At 32.6% G+C, this 12,245-nt stretch overlaps 1 protein-coding gene across 1 annotated transcript in view; it reads right to left on the bottom strand.

Moving 5' to 3' along the window:
• The window catches only part of LOC107442153 (very long chain fatty acid elongase 4-like), a 122,381-nt gene that overhangs the window by 27,042 nt on the left and 83,094 nt on the right, over positions 1 to 12,245 (bottom strand). The window lies entirely within an intron of this gene.

Raw genomic sequence — 12,245 nt, 5'->3', positions numbered from 1 at the left:
AAAATTAGTTGATCAAGCTAAATGTAGGGAAAGGCTATTGCGGTTAAACGAACGAAAACTGAAAATACTATTGAGGAGTAGAAAAACAACGCACGTGTGATGTAGCAACATCACACTATCCCCCTTAGGAAGAGAAAAAAAACTTACCTGACATGTTAAAATAAAATCGATCGATAAAACCAATTACTTAAAGTGAGTGAGGACCGCGAGGAGCCAACAACATCCTTTGAACCTGCCAAAACAAAGAATACAAAAGGCAGTATTGTTGACAAAAGCAACATAGCAACAAAATTATCAAACACAAACAATGTGTAGTTCTTGGCTACATAAAACCTGAGTTCCATATCACATGCAAAATATTATTAAATGCAGAATATTATAACTGCAAAATTACCAAAATTAATTATCAAATCCATTTGTTCATACATTTGTTACTTAATCTACATAACTGTGTTAAAATTGTCACATAAATTTCAGCTTCTTTTTTTATTATTATTATTATTATTATTATTATTCTTACTTTGGCCTTACATAATACTGTAGAAAGCTGCATAAAACTACTTACAATTTTTGTACAATAATTTGTACCTTGTTTTGTGAAAATATCAGCCAAAAAGAAAATCCCTTTTGTCAGAAAGTAAAACATCAACACCATACCTTTTCCAAATCTTTAACACAAAGTAACATAATGCTGTACATAAATTACATATTTACATATATACAAAAGGAAAAAATGGAAAAAAAGGCATGCATTATCACATGGCTTTATAACATTACAAAGCTTAAGTACTGAAATTGGATAATTGTATATCAACATATTATACCTTAGAAATTTGGGTGGTGAACTGCTTACCTACTCAAACAAACATATACATGCTAAATTTTTAAATACATTTTGCTAGCATCTATAAACATGACATAAAATTTATATTATTACAAGTTCAACATACTAAATTGAGTTAAAATGAAAAGGCTTAAAATTGATATATATATATATATATATATATATTAAAATGATCTATATTAAAATTGATATAGCTGATACACCTTGAAAAAGTATAAATATATTAACTTTAAAAGGTTAAATCTAGCAAACATTAGCTTAACCATTAAAATAAACACCACAAAAGCTTTTCAGCTGAAGAAACCGATCGTATTTCCTCCAATAAAAAACTACTCAACCGAAAGAAAGTATGCCAGCATACTCACTTTAGAATGAGGTAGTACAAATGATTCCCAGGTAAAGCTAAGTCGAAAGACTGGAAAAATTACCTTTGCCTAAGTCTTAAAGAGTAATGATAAGGAGCAGTGCTCACAACAGGATTTTGATCAGATACAACTAAATGAGGGAGTCTTGGTAAACAAATCCTTAAACGGCTAATATTAACTTTAAATGCATCTTGCACTGGGGAATTTAATCTCTTAATTGAGACATGGATGTCATTATGAACTTCAGTTATAATAAATGGGCCCAAAAATTTAGGTTCAAACGTACTTCCAGAATGTAAATAAACAATATCCTTAACATTAAACATCCTATGTTTTGCTTTCTTAAGCTGAATTTCATTTTGTCGTTGTTGTTTTTCCACATTACCAAAAGTTTGTTTATATATAATATTTAAATCATCCAAAAGGTTTTTGACATATTGGGTTTTATCTAACTGCTGAGGCTGAATTTTAGGGTCAAAGGTATCAAAAATTAAACTTAATTCTCTTCCAAAATGCAAAAGATTAGGGGTAAAATTGGTAGATGGATGTATAATACCATTATACTAATTTTGATGAATTAGTATGGAATTTTTAAATGACACACCTGCTTCATTTAAGGTAATTAAGGATGTCTTAATAGACAGATTAATTCTTTCTGTCGCACCATCATATTTCGGATTTTTGGGAGTAGTATGGGCCACATGAACACCAAGTGCTTTATTTACACAATGAAAANTATATATCAATTTTAAGCCTTTATCTATATATATAAAAATCTCTTGTCACAGTTTTAGTGGTTAAACTCCTCCGAAGCGGCTTGACCGATTTTGATGAAATTTTATATGTATATTCAGTAGGTCTGAGAATAGGTTTATAACTAATTTTTTTTCATTTTTTGGACAGATTTAACGTATATTTTAAATATATCTTTATTTCATCGTATTCGGATCCAAGCTAGACATAGAAACATAACAATTAAAAAACAATATTCACACACGTTGCAACAAGTCATATTAAACTCTAATACTTATGCTCGCCCTTAAAAGAAGAACATCAAATATATTTGCAGGTATGGCAGTATTTCGAGTTCAAAATACCAATGTGACTGCTCTTCCAGTGAATAACAACGACGAAATAACGCTGTACCAAATTGGCCGGTGCATCAGCTCCAATGAAGCTGTTTGGCGCATCTTTGGATTCCCAATTCATGAACGGGATCCAACCGTTATTCATTTAGCCGTCCATCTTGAAAACGGTCAGAGCGTATATTTCACGAACGAGACAGCGATTGACAGAGCTCTAAATCCACCAAAAACTACACTCACAGAATTTTTTTTAATTGTGTAATCGTGCGGATGCTTTTGGCGCCTTTGCACGGACATTACTCTACTCAGAAGTACCACACTATTTCACATGGTCTCAAACAAAAAAAATGGATACCCCGCAAGCAAGGCACGCCGGTTGATGCCTGTCCCGGTTTTTTGGAATCAAACGCCTTGGGGAAAGAATTTAAAGTCAATACAAGGCAGATTGAGTGCTTTTATTTTCGACTGTTGTTGGTTAATGTCACCGACTCATTGTCATTTCAAGATATACGTGAAGTCAATGGACATCAGCATCCAACGTATTAAAATGCATGCCTTGCACTCGGCTTGCTGGAAGACGACAACCAGTGGGAATGTAGGCTTGCTGAAGCAGCATTGAACTGTACTGCAAATCAAATTCGTCTACTATTCGCTATAGTATTCGCTTTCCCGGCCCGAATAGAAACGTTATGGGATAATCCCAAAGATTCGATGACTGTTGATATACGGTACAAACATCGCACACGTTGCAACGATCTAACGATAGCATTCAGCGATTGTATGTACAATGAAGCACTGATTGCTATGGAGGATCTTTGTATTATTATTGCCCATTTGCCACATAGTCATTTCGGTATGCCTTCGTTGATTTATTAAATACTGACGTGAATCGTGAACTTCAATACAATACGATAGAAATGGCAGCGATTGTTACTCACAATGTTCCACTGATGAATGAGGAACAAAGAAATATTTATGACCGCATTGTGCTCGCAGTTTCGGCAGGTTAAGGTTTTTGGGTGAAAAAGATGGAACTGGCAAAACTTTTATTATTTCACTAATTCTCGCTGAAATACGATCAAATAATGGCATCGTGTTGGCCGTTGCATCATCTGGCATTGCGGCAACTTTATTGGATGGAGGCAGAACAGCTCATTCAGTATTTAAGCTGCCACTGAATATTCAAAACAACCCAGACGCAGTGTGCAACATAAAAAAGCAATCGTCTATGCCCTCAGTGTTGAAACACTGTAAAATTATCATCTGGGATGAATGCACTATGGCACACAAACATTCTCTTGAAGCGTTGAACAGGACATTGAAAGATATAAAAAACAATGACAAATTATTTGGCGGCACTCTGTTACTCCTTTCAGGTGATTTCAGACAAACACTCCGCGTCATTCCGCGTTCAACGTACGCTGATGAGATCAATGCTTGCTTGAAATCATCTCTACTGTGGCGTAATGTTGAAAAAGTTCAACTAAAAGTAAATTTGCGTGTCCAAATGCTTTAGGATCCATCTGCTGAAACATTCTCAAAACAATTGTTAGACATCGGTAATGGAAAAGTTGCTAAGGATGAGACTGGATGCATAAAATTACCGGACGATTTCTGCACAATCATTGATTCACAAGATGCTTATTAACCTAATATTTCCCAATGTACACTACAATACATTCATCATGAGTGGCTGGCAGAAAGAGCGATCTTAGCAGCAAAAAATGTGGACGTCAACGAATTGAATCTGAGGATACAACAGTTATTATCCCATTGAAGCTACAAATTTTCCAACAGAGTTTTTAAACTCATTGGATTTACCATACCACAGCATAATTTAGTACTCAAAGTTGGATCTCCGATTATTTTGCTTCGTAATTTGAACCCACTGCTGCTGTGCAACGGCAAGCGATAAGTCGCTAAAAATTAATGGACAACGTTATCGAAGTCATTATTTTAGATGACAAATTTCGGGGAGAAAGTATATTACTTCCACGAATTCCTATTATACCCACAGATGTGCCAATTCAATTTAAACGCATTTAGTTCCCCATTAGATTGGCATTTGCAATGACAAGGTCAAACAATGTCTGTTTGTGGCTGAGATTTGAGCACACCATGTTTTTCACACGATACGTGGCATGCTCTAGAGTGGGGAAACCATCCAGTTTATTTGTGTTAGCTAAAGATGGAATGACAAAAAATATTGTACTCTCCATTGCACTAAGAGATTAATATTGTTGACTAATATTTTCAGAATTCATTTTATATATAATTTATTTAAAAAAATTAGCATAAATTAAAAAAAATTATTATTTTGTGTGTTGTTATTTTCACATGCCTCTTCCACTCATATACCACATACGCACACACTTACAATAAATATTAGGATATATTTTCATACTCTAGAAATAATTCATATCGCAAAACAACGTTTGCCGGGTCAGCTAGTATATATATATATATTAAAATGATCTATATTAAAATTGATATAGCTGATACACCTTGAAAAAGTATAAATATATTAACTTTAAAAGGTTAAATCTAGCAAACATTAGCTTAACCATTAAAATAAACACCACAAAAGCTTTTCAGCTGAAGAAACCGATCGTATTTCCTCCAATAAAAAACTACTCAACCGAAAGAAAGTATGCCAGCATACTCACTTTAGAATGAGGTAGTACAAATGATTCCCAGGTAAAGCTAAGTCGAAAGACTGGAAAAATTACCTTTGCCTAAGTCTTAAAGAGTAATGATAAGGAGCAGTGCTCACAACAGGATTTTGATCAGATACAACTAAATGAGGGAGTCTTGGTAAACAAATCCTTAAACGGCTAATATTAACTTTAAATGCATCTTGCACTGGGGAATTTAATCTCTTAATTGAGACATGGATGTCATTATGAACTTCAGTTATAATAAATGGGCCCAAAAATTTAGGTTCAAACGTACTTCCAGAATGTAAATAAACAATATCCTTAACATTAAACATCCTATGTTTTGCTTTCTTAAGCTGAATTTCATTTTGTCGTTGTTGTTTTTCCACATTACCAAAAGTTTGTTTATATATAATATTTAAATCATCCAAAAGGTTTTTGACATATTGGGTTTTATCTAACTGCTGAGGCTGAATTTTAGGGTCAAAGGTATCAAAAATTAAACTTAATTCTCTTCCAAAATGCAAAAGATTAGGGGTAAAATTGGTAGATGGATGTATAATACCATTATACTAATTTTGATGAATTAGTATGGAATTTTTAAATGACACACCTGCTTCATTTAAGGTAATTAAGGATGTCTTAATAGACAGATTAATTCTTTCTGTCGCACCATCATATTTCGGATTTTTGGGAGTAGTATGGGCCACATGAACACCAAGTGCTTTATTTACACAATGAAAAACCTCACAATTGAATTGTGTTCCCAAATCCGATAACACCATAGCAGGTCTACCATTATTAGCAATATAATCAATTAAATGTTGAGAGACAGTTTCAGCCGTTAAGCTGCTCAACGGGTACAATTTTACAAATTTAGAGAAGTGATCTAAAATGGTGAATACATATCCACAGTTTCTGATGGGGCCAACAATATCAATTGATATGAATTCATTGGGTACCTTAGGAATAGGTAAAGACTTAAAAGGAGGCTGGGGAAAAACCATTGGCATGAAGTTTAAAACCTAAATAAACTACACTGGTTATCATAAATTAAGGATTGGGTGGTGGATTGTTTACCTACTCAAATAAACATATGCATGCCAAATTTTTAAATAAATTTTGCAAGCATCTATAAACATGACATAAAATTTATTATTACAAGTTCAACATATTAAACTAAGTTAAGATGAAAAGGCTTAAAATTGATATATATATATTAAAATCATCTATATTAAAATTGATATAGCTGATACACTTTGAAAAAAGTATTATTATATTAAATTTAAAAGGTTAAATCTAGCAAACGTTAGCTTAACCATTAAAAAATGAACACTACAAAAGCTTTTCAGTTGAAGAAACCGATCGTATTTCCTCCAACAAAAAACTACACAACCGAAAGAAAGTATGCCAGCATACTCACTTTAAAATGAGGTAGTACAAATGATTCACAGGTAAAGCTAAGTCGAAAGACTGGAAAAATAACTTTTGCGGAAATTACTGGAAAATTATTTTTTGTCTTAAAGAGTAATGATAAGGAGCAGTGCTCACAACAGGATTTTGATCAGATACAACTAAATGAGGGAGTCTTGGTAAACAAATCCTTAAACGGCTAATATTAACTTTAAATGCATCTTGCACTGGGGAATTTAATCTCTTAATTGAGACATGGATGTCATTATGAGCTTCAGTTATGATAAATAGACCCAAAAATTTAGGTTTAAACGTACTACCAGAATGTAAATAAACAATATCCTTAACATTAAATATCCTATGTTTTGCTTTAAGCTGAATTTCATTTTGTCGTTGTTGTTGTTTTTCCAAATTACTAAAAGTTTGTTTATATATAATATTTAAATCATCCAAAAGGTTTTTTGACATATTGGGTTTTATCTAACTGCAGAGTTTGAATTTTAGGGTCAAAGGTATCAAAAATTAAACTTAATTCTCTTCCAAAATGCAAAAGATTAGGGGTAAAATTGGTAGATGGGTGTACAGTACCATTATACAAATTTTGATGAACTAGTATAGAATTTTTAAATGACACACCTGCTTCATTTAAGGTAATTAAAGATGTTTTAATAGACAGATTAATTCTTTCTGTCGCACCATTACATTTCGGATTTTTGGGAGTAGTATGGGCCACATGAATACCAAGTGTTTTATTTACACAATGAAAAACCTCACAATTGAATTGTGTTCCCAAATCAGATAACACCATAGCAGGTCTACCATTATTAGCAATATAATCAATTAAATGTTGAGAGACAGTTTCAGCCGTTAAGCTGTTCAACGGGTACAATTTTACAAATTTAGAGAAGTGATCTAAAATGGTGAAAACATATCCACAGTTTTTGATGGGGCCAACAATATCAATTGATATAAATTCAGTGGGTACCTTAGGAATAGGTAAAGACTTAAAAGGAGGCTGGGGTATGCTATAATTTTTGGTACGTAGACATACATCACAAGAAAGAACAAAATTTTTAGTGTCTCTATACATATTTTCCAGAAATACCTATTAGTTATAAGCTCATATGTTTTTTTCAGACCAAGATGAGTAATGTGAGCAATCTTTAGTATCTTGGCCTGTAAACTTTGAGGTACCACAATACATTGAGATAAATTTTTATCATTGCAAACATGCATTAATAACTTAGTATCTGAATCAATAATAAAATTTTTAGTTTTCTTAGCATTAATTAATGAAGGTGAGTGAATCATATCAACAATTTCTGAAATATTTGGATCCTTTAGTTGTTCATTAAAGAAAGTGGTTATAGAGATTTCATTTTGAGGGTCAATGTTTTGAATAGAATTTACAATTTGGTCATCAACATTAGCATCAACAAAAGGTAAAATTAACTCATTCTCTGAGAGTGGATCAAGAGCAGGGGTGTAATGGTCAGGGTCTTGACTTCTACTAAAGTAATCGGCTAATTGATTCTTTGGACCAGCTATATATTTTACTTCATATGTGAATTCTGACAACTGTAGAAGCCAACGAGTTATAATGTCAGCAGGGGATGTTACCTTTTTATAGTGAATTAATGGTTTGGAATCAGTGAGGATAGTAAACTTTTTATATGCCAAATAGTGTTTAAATGCCATTACTGATCTATAAATAGCATATAGCTCAAGTTTTATGGGGGGATAATTACGTTCTGATTGGGATAAACCTTTACTAAAGTAAGATATGGGTTTAAGTTGACCATCAAATTCTTGCATTAAAACACCTGAAATAGCAGTACCACTGGCATCAGTATTAAGGATGAACTGCTTATCCCATTGGGGAAGATGTACAAAAGGCTCAGAGAAAAAGATATTTTGTAATTGATTAAAGGCATTTTGATGCTCTTCTCTCCACTGAAATTTTGAGTTTTTAAGAGTTAATTGAATTAGCACACTAGTGAGTTGAGCATAATTGGGAATCAGGTGACGGTAAAAACCACAAACACCAAGAAACTTTTTGACATGTTGAGAAGTTTTAGGGGGCTTAAATTGAGTTATTTTTGCTATATTAGTATTGATAGGTTTAATGACATTTTGACTTAAATTAAAACCCAAATAATTGACCTCAGTTTTGACAAAGTTACATTTTTGAGGAGAAAAGGTCATATTATACTTAATAAAAATTTTTAAGACAGCAGTAATTTTATCTAACATCTCATCAAATGAGTTAGCACCTATTATTACATCATCCTGATAAGAATATATTCCCTCAATACCTATGTTTTTCAATTCATCTATTATTAAGTCCATTAAAGCTTGAAAAATACTAGCTGCTGTTTTCAGACCAAACACCAGGCGTTTGTAGGCAAACGTACCAAATGGTGTTGTGAATGTTAGTATGTCTTNAATGAAATGAATCTCCATAGTTATTTCTTGTAAAAAGGGACAAATGTTGAGCAGAAAGGCAAGAGCCTTGAAGCTATCATAAAAATGAGAGCGATGCTTCTCTCTCACGGTGGCTTCCTCGACTGCCGCCAAGAAGGCACGCGGAAAAGAGCAAAGTGAAATACGGTTAAAGTTAGGGTGGGGATAATCGATAAGAAAAATTAGTTGATCAAGTTAAATTAGGGAAAGGCTATTGCGGTTAAACGAACGAAAACTGAAAAAACTATTGAGGAGTAGAAAAACAACGCACGTGTGATGTAGCAACATCACAAGGGGTCACTATTTTAGCTAGATAAAGTTTTTACTCATAAAAGTATAGCAATTTTGATTTATCAGCAAATATTTGAGTTTACTTACTAAATTCATAACCATCCATGTTTAACAGAAATAATAGGAAATTTGTAAGTCAGTACTCAATTTTCATATAAGGCATAAAAAGTGTTAAATTTTACAAATAAGTAAACAATATTGTAACATTATATTTTTAATCCCTGAAAAATGTTTTAAATCACACAAGAATAAAATAAAATCATTTTTCCCACCACTGCAGAATAAGGATTTATAAGTTGACATTGAATTCTTATACAGGATTCCCTCGGTCCTTGAAAAATTTTATTAAAATGGTAATAAATAAATTTTAATTCTGGAAGATATTTAATAATTTAATTTACTCATTTAATATACAATTCATTTAATATTCATATAATTTAATCATTTTGTCAATATGTGGTTTAAAAGATGGAATACTCATATACGATGGTTTTCTTATCATCAGCCCCACTAGGGGCTTTAACTTTCGCATGTATACTTTCTTACATTATATATACTTTTTTCGGAAAATAATTTTTAGTGGTTGATACTTAGAAATTAAATTGTTGACATTTGTTAAATTTCTTAAAATTTACAAGGCCCGCGGGAAGAATGTTTTTAAATTGCTACAAAATTATGCAGCATTATTCTGACGTTAGTTTAAAGTCGTTACCCAATCATAATTTATTTTATGGATAGTGATGCATTTACACTTCTTCGAGAGATTAAATCTTCTTTAATGAGAGTAAAAGTTGGCAATTACGATTTTCGGTATTTTATAATTTATTGTATGAAAGGCAATCATTTGCTATAGATTTTATTCGATATTTACTATCGATATTTACTCATACTATATTATACTCACACTCACATGCTTTTCAAATGGTTCATCCATTTCAGCAATTAATTTGTCTTGCCATTGTTGGTTCAAAGCCAGGGCATAAGCCACGTAAGCTAGTGTTGATGCCGTAGTTTCATGAGCAACAATGTAAAGTAAGACACACTGTGCTACAAGCTCAACTTCCGAAAGCCGTCGAAAAAAACATTTAATATATATTTATTTTTTTTAAATGCACGCAAAAAGATATTTTACGTTGTTATGAATATATGCATGTAAAACTATTTTTTTCCCTCCCTCCGTTCATTTCATTTCAACTTAGCCCATTTCTTGAGGAATACATAAGTTATTTGAAATAGAACACATAAGTTAACCACCGAAAAATAGGAAAATAAAAACCTGGAAAAACAGCTAAGGAACCACAACTATATATGTATGTAATCGTAAATAATCGAAATCAAGATAATGTCGACTTTCAACAGTGAAGTTCAACTATCACATAGTCGATTTAGTGAATGTCCGAAATATTTATATCTGATATGATATTAATTTATTCGTGAATATTTTCAGATATTTGAATTTCTGGTTAGAATAGATAAGGTGAAACATCACTGTTCGCAGTACTGGTTAAATACATACTGGGCAGTGGCACTTGATCTTAAAAAATATGTAAGGCATATCGGGCAAATGTATGCCGAGTAGTGGCACTGAACCTTTAAAAAAAGTGTGGGGTATACCAAGCAAACGTATAAAGGACAGTGGCACTAAACTAGAATTAGTATATATTTTGTACATCTACCAAAGCGACAATGCGATTGTCAACAACATTCGCTAGTGGAAGTCAAGAACCACCAGTGCTTTATATATATATATATATATATATTAGTACTAGTTGAAATGAATATCTTGGTGCAATGAGTGCGATCCTATTTTCTTTTCTTTAATATAAATGGCATAAAAGTTTAGTAATCACTATATGATATAATAATAATAACTGTATTTTACCTGATAATAACCCCAGAGATGTATAATTCATTGCACGGTATTCCTTACACTGATTTCCGGAATTCCTATAAACTGACAATATTTCTAAACGGCTATCATTATTAATTACCAATTGAAAATAGTTATTGATTGAGTAAAGAAATTTTTTTTTCCTTGAGCTGGAGGAGAGCTTGAGCTTATTGGGAAAAATTTGCCTTTGTGGAGGACTTGATCAAACTAAGCCGCATTTGCGTTACACATGGAGAGGAAAACGACCCACGGTTAGTCTAGTGACAAAGGGACTTCTACCCATGATCCGTATATCACTAAGGATATTTAACGTCTGAACTTATACACACCTCACATAGGCATAGGCATAGAAAAGGAAAACGAAATTTGTTTATAGTTCGTTCACCAGGAGTTGGCATTTGGCTCCGCCTTCATCACGTGGTATCAGATGATACTATTTCGCATTTTTGGGGAGAAGGATGTGAACAAGGCTGCTATTTGGCGATCGCATGAAAGAAATATTTATTTCGCAATCTTCAAGTGCATATTTTGAACATGTGCATTTTATTTTTTTATAAACTTGTTGATATTTCTCTCTTTTTATTGAATAGTTTGTTCTTTTTGAGATATTTTGAAGGGAAAAAGTTTTTAAATATAAATTAGCCAGAATAACGAAAGGTATAATAGCTGACGATAAAGCGAAGTAAGTGACTGAAAAAGAAGTCACTGTTTGTGTTTGACCATCACCATCTACATCAGAAAGAATCCACACGGTTTCTTATAAAATTAAAAAAAATTTTTAGACATATATTTGCTACCACTTTCTTATTTCTACTAGATTTTATATTAAAGGGCTCTTTCGTTAACTGGTTTGCTTTCATAGTGGTCTGATCGGACTACATATAAAAGACCGTGTGGAGGCTTTTCGCGCATTAGAGGTTATCTCGAGTTCAAGCGGGGAAATGTTTTTCCTGTTACTCCCCCGCGCTGAAATGAAATCTGCGTCCGAGGAGGTGGAGCCAAGTGCCAACTCCTGGTGAACGAACTATATCTACCGCACCAAAATATTAATTATAATGAACATGTATTTTATTCTACCAAAACGTGTCTGAATTTTACTTGGGTGTGGAGAATTTAAATATTACATCCGCCAGTGAAAACTTTTGATGGTAGATGTAATGAGTACGTATTGAGAATTTAATCTTAGTCAGCGGTAAAATTAAATGCTTAGAACTTGACTCGTTGGTATCTAATGCA

The sequence above is a fragment of the Parasteatoda tepidariorum genome, chromosome 8, assembly GCF_043381705.1.
Source record: "Parasteatoda tepidariorum isolate YZ-2023 chromosome 8, CAS_Ptep_4.0, whole genome shotgun sequence".
Classification (NCBI taxonomy): domain Eukaryota; kingdom Metazoa; phylum Arthropoda; class Arachnida; order Araneae; family Theridiidae; genus Parasteatoda; species Parasteatoda tepidariorum.
This window is presented reverse-complemented; position numbering and strand designations above follow the sequence as displayed.